The following is a 9,271-nucleotide window of genomic DNA, read 5'->3' on the forward strand; positions in this document are numbered from 1 at the left end:
TAAACGTACAAATAAATAAATGAATAAACAAATTAGCTATATATATATATATATATGTGTGTGTGTGTGTTTTGTCACATATATATATGTGTTTTGTAGTTTATATATATATATATATATATATATATATATATATATATATATATATATAGATAGATAGATAGATAGATAGATAGATAGATAGATAGATGGATGGATACATAGATACGTAGATATGAGGAGTTAGTATGCTCTCTTCTCCTGACCCACTTTTCTTCACTAAACCTTCACCTTTTCATAAAGATTTTCTCTGCCTAGTTACAGCTGGAAAGAAATGTAATACATTTCCATATGAGGCTTGTATTCTCTGGGTGTATATTCATGGCCCCAAATAGAGTGACAGCATGATCACTGACCGGTTTGTCTGTATATCTCAAACAGTGGAGAGAGAAAGAGAGAGAGAGAGCTTTAGAGAGAGAGAGAGAGAGTGTGTAGCTCTGCGTCTTGTCACTGGTCACGTTCTCAGCAGAATAGAAGGAGCATGCTCATCACAAAGATAATACTGAAATCCACAGCTGTCAAATCTAGATAGCCTTTACACATTTATTTATCTAACACCCCAAACACACACATTCATCACACCCTCATAAATAGCCCCATCATCTCTTCTACTGCTTTATGCTTGCATGTGAACCGGGTTCAGAGAAAAGCGCTTTGAGGAAGGCTGTCTGTACTGTTCTGCTCTCCATCTTCAGTGAGCAGATGGAGGACAAATTTCCGGGAGCTAAATTCAGCTCAGGATTTGGGTTTAATGTGAAACATTTAATGTGAAAATAGATTTTGTCAAATATAACAGAAAACTTAAAGTGCATCAGCTAGCTTTATAAACGTCTATATCAAAATATGAAATATATCATAATATAATATATAAAATATTAAATTAAGAACTGTTTAATAAAGATAAACATGTAAATCATATAAGAAAAATAAATCATTCATTTTGAATCAAACACAACACAAAAATAAAGTATAAAGGACAAATTACAAAAAAATCTTAGAGCAAATAAGAAAAACCCAAAATATGTCCCACAGCCAGCAGAATATATGACGACAGTGTAAGATTATTGGGGTAAGAGCAACAGAATGAAGGTCATGATCTCCCAAAATTCTATAGCTAATAAAAAATTGCACTTGTTTACTATAGTATCAGAGGACTGATGCAGCAGAACTAATTTCACCAGTCACTCATGGCTTGCCATCATTTCCCTTTAAGTAGCTTAGTGAATTTTCTGAGAGACAAAAGAGTGATAGCTGTGGGATTATAGCACAACACAAGCCACTTCTAATGCTGCATTCGTCTTAACTCAGACTTTTTCCCTAGTCTGAGGTCAGAAATGATGAATTACGACTTTTAGTTGCATGCACCAAAAATAACAGCTGATATAAAAGAATGCTTATCATCTTATAACTTGTTACAGTTAAGCAATGCAGATCCTGCTTGCTCAGCTCTGCTCTTCACAATATCATAAGCACCAGTTTCTGAACTGGAATGAATGAAAAATTCCGGTGTATGATGTGCTGGAGGTCGTCTAGAGCTTTGAAGCTCTGTGTCAAGATGAACACATTTAAGGGCATTGTTGGTGGACGAATGCTACAAGAATTAAAGTTATTAGTTAAACTTCAGTTTCCAGAACAGAGGTTTGTACTTTGTTTCTTTTACAGATCTAGAGCTTGTCTAGAGTTGACACTTTAATCATTATTATTTCACTATTAATCTTAATTTATCATATACAGTATACTCTAATGTATTCTGTAACTGCAATAAAGCTAATAGTAAAGGGTGTGTAGTTTCTTGATTTTGGAGATTATTCTTCTGGATCTAAATGCTATATCTAGAAATCATTTATTTCTAACATCATATACATTATATACTCTGTTTAATTCAAGTTGTGTTTTTCATGCCAGCTAGTTGGAGTAGCATTTCTCTTTTGCGCTGCAATAAAGTGGAGTGTAGTTCTTATGGAGTTTTTGTACAGCCTAGTTAGATAACTGTATAATGTATCATGCCCAACCCTGTAGAGTCAGTGCTATTCTATATCAAATTTCTCATGTGATGTCATGCCAATGAAAACTATAACATCCTCAGCTTTTTGAAGCTTGATAACAAAGTGCTTTTTGTTGCAACACAGCAATAGTTGTGTCTGCTTTCATCGATTAATACTTCCTGTTGACTACACAACCCTGATTTGATGGACAGCCTGCGACTTTAGAATCTCCTACTGGTCTGAACACGAATATTTCCGGCTTTCGGATGTTTTGCTGCATATTTGCTGTATTTAGTAACGCAAGTATGAATTCTGCGGAGTAACATGATCTGAAAGTGTGTGAAAGAAACAGACAGATTCTCATTTTCTAAAAATTAATTAGTAATTGCTGAGGCTTATCTGGAAAATTTAAAGTGCTAGTGACTGTAACAGACACGAGACTATGTTCAAAGAAATGTCAACTCTTTTGCTCCTGGTCTTTATCTGAACCTCAGACTCAGAGACAAATATCAGCTCAGGACATGAGAAACAAACATTAAAAGGGAAGGTTTTTATTATTTTCATCCATATTTTCTTGAAACTGTGATTTATATGATTGTGAACTACAACGAGGGTGTTGTCAGTGAGATGATAATGTCTTGTTGAATACAAAAATAAAAGTTTTTGGATGATTATAATGAGATTATAATTCAGGGCAATATGAGAGAACACACAGCACTTGTTTTCTCTAATCTAGCACACCTTGTTCAGTTCAAGGTAATTAATTTATGAGTCAGCTCCAGACAGAACATGTCAGTAAACTCTTCATTACAAAGAAGGATGTGGAAAAGCTGTACATCTGCATTTGTGCAATTATTTACTGTCTGATCTATCCACATTCTTAGCACCAAATTTAAATCTATAGACTGTTTGCCTGGGATTTGAACTACAACATTCCATGTTCACTGTACAAACATTATCTGAATAAATTTGATCCTGCACTTTTTTCCTTTTCTTTTTCATGTTATCATTTGCTAATATTTGGGTCCTCATTTTAACACAAGCTCATCATCTTGGTGAGATTTTATGGTTTATTAATCTCTCTCATCTCCTGCGTCCCACTGTTCTTCCTGCTGTTCTTCCTGCTGTTCTTCCTGCTGACCCCCAAAAGCTGCAAAGCAGGCTGGGAAAGGTGGGCCCCATGCCTGCTTCCCTTCCCCCTACCTCAGACCACGGCTCAACAACACTGTAGTGTATGTACATGTGTATCTGCCCAAATGTCCCTACATGTGCAGACATATCTGGCTGTACCATATATATAAATATAATATATATAAAATAAATAAAATATAGAATATAGGAATTGGGACTTAAATATAGATATACCATACTGCAGCTTAGGGTTAGGTTTAAGTGGAGCATGACATTAATTAGGATAATAACAGAAAAAATAGATAAATCTACACAATCTGTATTGATTGTTCTTTGTCTTAGTACAATATCTTCAGGGGAACTGTAGATGGTGCCTTGTTCCTAACTTTCTAAAGGCATTCTGCATAAAACTGTCCTGAAAGGAAAACACTCTGTTGCACGGTTCTACACAAAGCCTTTAAGGGTTCACCAGAACACTCAGGGTTCTAGATGACACTGTATTATGACACATTTGATTTATTTTAGAAATTCAAAAAAAACTTTGAAATGTCTTTTTATGTTCCCCGGTGTGTGTGAGCTTCAACATGGGGAAAAACATGGAGGTCCCAATGTTTGCCTTTTGTTATCAACACTCTAACTAGCAAACTGTGATGAGTGATGTATATTTCCCTCCTCAAAGCTGAGAACTGTATAGTCAGTGATATAGCTTTAGCAAAACAAATATGTCTTTAGGGTGATTGATTGAATCTAAATGCTTCTATACTGTTAAAGGTATAAAGTATTTTTTGTTTACTGCTGATGCTGTGTACAGACATAATGATTTGATGTTACTTGCTGAACTTGGGGTTGAGGAGAACGTTTCTGAAATTTGTTGTATTCATTGTTTACAGTATGTGCTATTAAATATGGAAATAGCATTAACCTTTAAAAGGTAATAATCCTTACTTAATCTCTAACTAGATTTCAGTGCATGTTCTTGACAGATCACTAAATGTAAAAGTAAATTTAAATATGATTTATGATTTAAATTGTAATGTTACTCCTGTTGCCCATCAGGACTGCTCATTGTTGGCTGCTGTTTTCCCGTAGAGAGAGAACAGTGACATGATTTTGCTGCAGCTCTGAGTATGAATAACACCGTATGGCCTACCTGGAGCTGTACAATGAGATTATCCCTCTTCAGTTGAGCTGTATGAATGAATCCTCTATGGCGTGATGTAATGCATTTAGTAGTAGAAAGAGTCCCCAGTGTGATGGGCTGCACCTGCTGTGTGTGATTATGTGAGGGATGCTGTGGTCTGATTAGTAGCTGGCACTGGCTTTGGCAGGCAATGTGTGTGTGTGTGTGTGTGTGTGTGTGTGAGTGTGTACTCAGGAACCTTCCCTCCTGCTTCCTCCTTGGCCAAAGAGAGTCTTTGACCCATAATGGATGGTTCTCTCAGTTCAAATACTTATAATTTTATTTATTTTTTATCACTTTTAACAAGGGACATTGTTACAACTCTCCTTCTGTTACATTTTGAACAGTAGTTGAAAACATCTGGAGCTAGATTTCTGATCTACTGAGGAAAAAGATTTAGCATTTAATGTATAAAATCTGATTTATTTGTGTACAGTAGATGGACCTAACAAGCCAACTCTATCACTACCATAGAAATACCACAGTATAAGCCTTCTGTACCTAAAGGTTCTTGAGATCTTCAATGAAGGTTGTTTCTCTTCAGTGTATATTCACTCGTACTGTACAGTATATCTGTTTTGCAGTGCTACTGGTACTATTTTCCACTTTGCTTTACTGTTAGACAAAGTATTTTGCAGGCTGGGTTTTTTATTCTTTGTGCTACTGTCATCTATTTTACAATGTTGAATAATGAATTGTTGTATAATGAGATGTAGATATAAGCAAGAATGAAGGGAATATTGCAAACTTGCAAATTTCCTTCTGTCAGGACAAGCCAAATTGGCTATCCCAACATATCACCGATGCAAATGAGGGCCTTTGTTTAAATCACTTCTAGAATTACAAGTAGTTGTTAAACACATACTACCAGCACAGTAATAGTTTGGAGCTTTTTTTTTTTTTCTGAAATTGGGTTTCTGAGAGGCACTTGTGTCAGAAGGTTTGGGAATGTGGTTTTCAATGGATGAGATTAAGCCCTTTTTTACCAGTACACTGGCGTTCCAGTTCACCATCAGAATGGAACTAGACTAATCAGAGATTTTCAATGAATATAAACAAATGAATGATTTTATCGGCGCAAGACTTAAAATTTGTCAGGACACTGTTGGCCTTCAGTGAAAGACATATTTACCTCTAATTGGGTTAATCTTATATAGAATTTTAGAAAGAAAATGCCTTTAAATTTTAGATGCTTATGAACAAGCACTTGTGGCATCTCAAAGAGGAGAAATGGGTTTGATATCACAATTCACTTTAAAGACGTAAGCAATAAGCAAGACGTAAGTGAAAACTTTTTTTGTGATTTTTTTATGAATATATTGCTCCTAGTAGGCTAGGTGGAAACAGAAATACTATTTCAAAAGAATTTGTTTAAACTGCTAATTATTTCATAAGAGTCATTAACCACTACTGTGAAGTGTAAAATGACAAAGAAATTCAATGCTGAACATGGGCACCTCCAGAACAGGCAGAAATTTTTGCCCTCTGGTAAAAAAAAGTTAAGTATACAGGTCTTTTTATTCATTTTGTATGATGTATATTACAAATAAACAACTATTTAAAAGACTCTCCCTTCTTGAGAAATGATATGTCTGAGGCAGCTGTCCTGGGGTTTATGGTGTAGTAAAAATATCAGGATGATATTAGATGATATTACATTTCTTAGCAAATTTGATTCGAGTCATAATTCATTTTTTATTTTAGATAATCTAAAGATAACCTAATCTTTCTTATAAGGAATTCTGTTTAATATCCAGAGCAATGAGGTGTATGGATTTGCTGTGTATGTTTTTTTTGCATGAACACAGTTGTTTCAGTTGTGATATGGAGCTACTGAACTTGCGTTCAAGAGTCTGACAGCACATGCTAATTTGACTTCATATCTGAAAGCCTTTTCTGATACTTGTTGAAAATGATTTTCAAACTAATGCCATACGATTGGTTTCCTGAGGTGACCAATGATTAATAATAATAAATTAACCTAAACCTACGATTTGTAATGAGGTACAAATCTATTTACTGCAGCCTTTGACTGATTGAGTCACTATCCAAACTCTTTAATTCCTCACCATTATTTGTTATTCATAAACATTCAAATCTTTGAGGGAAATTAAAAGGGATTTACAAACATTGATGCTTTCAGAAACTGAGGTGATAAGATAACAACAGAGGTGTGAAGTGTGAAGAGACAATTCTCATTTACCTTGCTGCTTAGGTTTAAATATCTGCAATCCTAATCCCAATTTTAATCCCATTAGAAGTGATGGCACACACACACACACACACACACACACACACACACACACACACACACACCTGCAACAATGTAAGTTCTTAATACATTTTTCCGTCTAGAAATTCAAAAAATCCATTTATCATTATCATTTCACTATCAAATTGCATGTACACTATTACAGAAGTTTTTTGTTTGCTTACATCAACATAGCTGTAGTTTAATTGTAATACACCTCAGTATCATTGTAAATGTTCAAATGCCGACATTTTGCATAATCAAAAATTAGCATTTTCCATTTTATTGAATTCATACTTAATTTCTCTGTAAGATAATTAAGATTCCTTAAACCTTAAAATTAGACACTATGATTTAGCTTTACACTTTGTCAAGAATGCAGTGAAATGTTGTTCCTTGTGTAGTAATAACTCTTGTTAAAGAGTCTTGTAATAATAAAAAGATTAAAAATGTGTTATTTAACAAAGAAGACATTTTAATAATTGATATAGTGAAGGTTTCTGTGAGGAGATGTTTGTGGAAGTGGCCTTGGATGGCCGCACTTTGTGACAGTAATACGATTTCTGACACAGAAAAATTTCATTTTCTTAGTAACGGTTGTCTAATTAAATTCCAGAGAAATGGCAACTTTAAAAGGAGAGGCTAATGAGGGAGTGACTTCTTGTAACTGACTAGAGAGAACAGGAACTAACTTGTTTTGTGGACATTTCACATCATTAACCCTCAGTAAACTGATAAAATCTGTAACATATCTTTCACTGAATTTGTAAACTTTGTCATTGGTCATTTTTGTCCTTCCAGAGGACACCAGCATTCTGAATTGTTTGTAAGTTTCTCATGTGCACTAAGAGATGAATCACCACTGTTTTAGAAATTAGTCCTTGTGGTTACATTGGGTCCAGTGAAATGGTAGCTCTGGGGTTTTTCACCTCATTCCCCTAGGCCAGAGGGTGTGTGTAAAGGAAGTCTTCCACAGCTGACCAGACTGCGTAATTTAGTCTTTAGGCCACCCAGGCAGTCTATTCAGAGAGCCACTGGAGAGCATTGCCTGCAAGATGCCTCAGTCACACCGCTGGGCATTTTCCCCCTAAACACCAGTAGAAGTAAACAGCTTGAACGGAGGCAGGATGTTGATGTGTCTGATCGTATCTGCACTCCAAAGCAAAATGAGCAATTTTCAAAAATACCACATTGTTTGAAGATATGGGATTTCAACTTGTTCACACAAACAGAGAAAAATGGCACAGGAAAATAAGCACAATCAAACATTCTCAGATCAGTGCACACATGCGCAGAATGAAAAAGTTCTCACTAGCAGCAACATTTCCACAGATACAGAACTAATTCTGTGCTATTTCTTTACTACAACATACTTCTTCTCATTTCTCAAACATGCTGGAGATGGAAAGACTGAGATGCAGTCATTTATAAATGTGAAGTGTTTCAAACACACTCATGCTAAAAGGTACGAAACACGTTCTCACTGTAGCATTGTGTTAAAGTGTTGAATAACTGCACGTTTTTGTATTTTTTGTGTTTTTTTTTCTACCCCAATAGTTATGCCCCAAAAGATGATTTTCAGATTTGTCTGTCATTCTATTTGCTGTAAAAGTCTTTTTCGCACTACGAGATTTGTTTTTGCATCTTAGGTGGAAAATTATACTACTAACTTTTGCTTATTGTTTATTGTCACTGGTGCTAGTGTAGTGATACTGTGACAAACTACTATATATATAAGTGGTCCCCTCTATGCTGATAAAAAGTCTCACTGTAGTGATATTATCAGAAACGAATTCTTACTGCAGTTTTATGCAAATGTTAAATAATTGCATCTGTATTGGCATTTATTTGGTGGTGTGATTTGGTATGTGTGTGTTTTTGTTGTTGTTGTCTTTTAAACCCCAGTAGTTATACCCCACATGATATTCAGAGTTGTCTGTCATTCTATTTGCTGTTCATGTCTGTCAAACTGCGGTATAAGATTTGCTGTAGTATCTTTGGTAGAAAAGTATATTATATATGAGTAACCTTTTCCTCATCGTTACTGGTGCTATAGTAGTGATATTATAACAAACAGCTATATATAAGTTGTTCACTTTTCCTCCATTAATCTGATAATTAAGGGCAAAATAGTTATGTTTATGAGCATATTTGAAACTGTGCATCACAAACAAATGAACAGGCTAAAATTTTTTAGAAAGGCCAGAAAAGTGGTGACAACTCAGAATTTTTTGGCCTCAGATTTGACAGTGTCTGGCATGATATTATAAACATACAAAAGTCATAAGGTGGTGTTTTTCTTGGACGTTTCAATGCATAAAATTTAAACAATCAAAATATCTCCCCAGAGATGAACCTGAACGCTGCAGCTCCAAAACACATACCTAGTCCAAAACACCTGAATGCTTCACAAGAGGGGAAGCTTTCTGAATTGACAGATAACACGACAGACAGACTAGCACAGTTGAGAGACCACAGTTTTTTGTCTGCACAGATGTGTTATTGACAGCTGGCAGAATAAGAAGAGAACGTTGCCAAATATTGCAAAAAGTGTTCTGTTTTTAAAGCCACATTTGTCATCTTGACGTGACTGTTACTCCATCAACAGTCATCTTGAAGTGACTGTTACTCAATCTACATTTCACTGTTGTGACTCAGGCTAAGGTGGATGATGTCATTCTAACC

At 35.2% G+C, this 9,271-nt stretch overlaps 1 protein-coding gene across 1 annotated transcript in view; it reads right to left on the bottom strand.

Moving 5' to 3' along the window:
* Positions 1-4,491, bottom strand: part of LOC132850555 (uncharacterized protein KIAA2012) — an 82,603-nt gene extending 78,112 nt beyond the window's left edge. Inside the window, exon 1 of the mRNA XM_060877192.1 lies at positions 4,306-4,491. The gene's annotated coding sequence lies outside the window, so the exon portion shown is untranslated. The remainder of the gene's footprint in view (positions 1-4,305) is intronic.
* Between the last annotated feature and the right edge of the window lie 4,780 nt (positions 4,492-9,271).

Source organism: Tachysurus vachellii, chromosome 8, assembly GCF_030014155.1.
Source record: "Tachysurus vachellii isolate PV-2020 chromosome 8, HZAU_Pvac_v1, whole genome shotgun sequence".
NCBI classification, from domain to species: domain Eukaryota; kingdom Metazoa; phylum Chordata; class Actinopteri; order Siluriformes; family Bagridae; genus Tachysurus; species Tachysurus vachellii.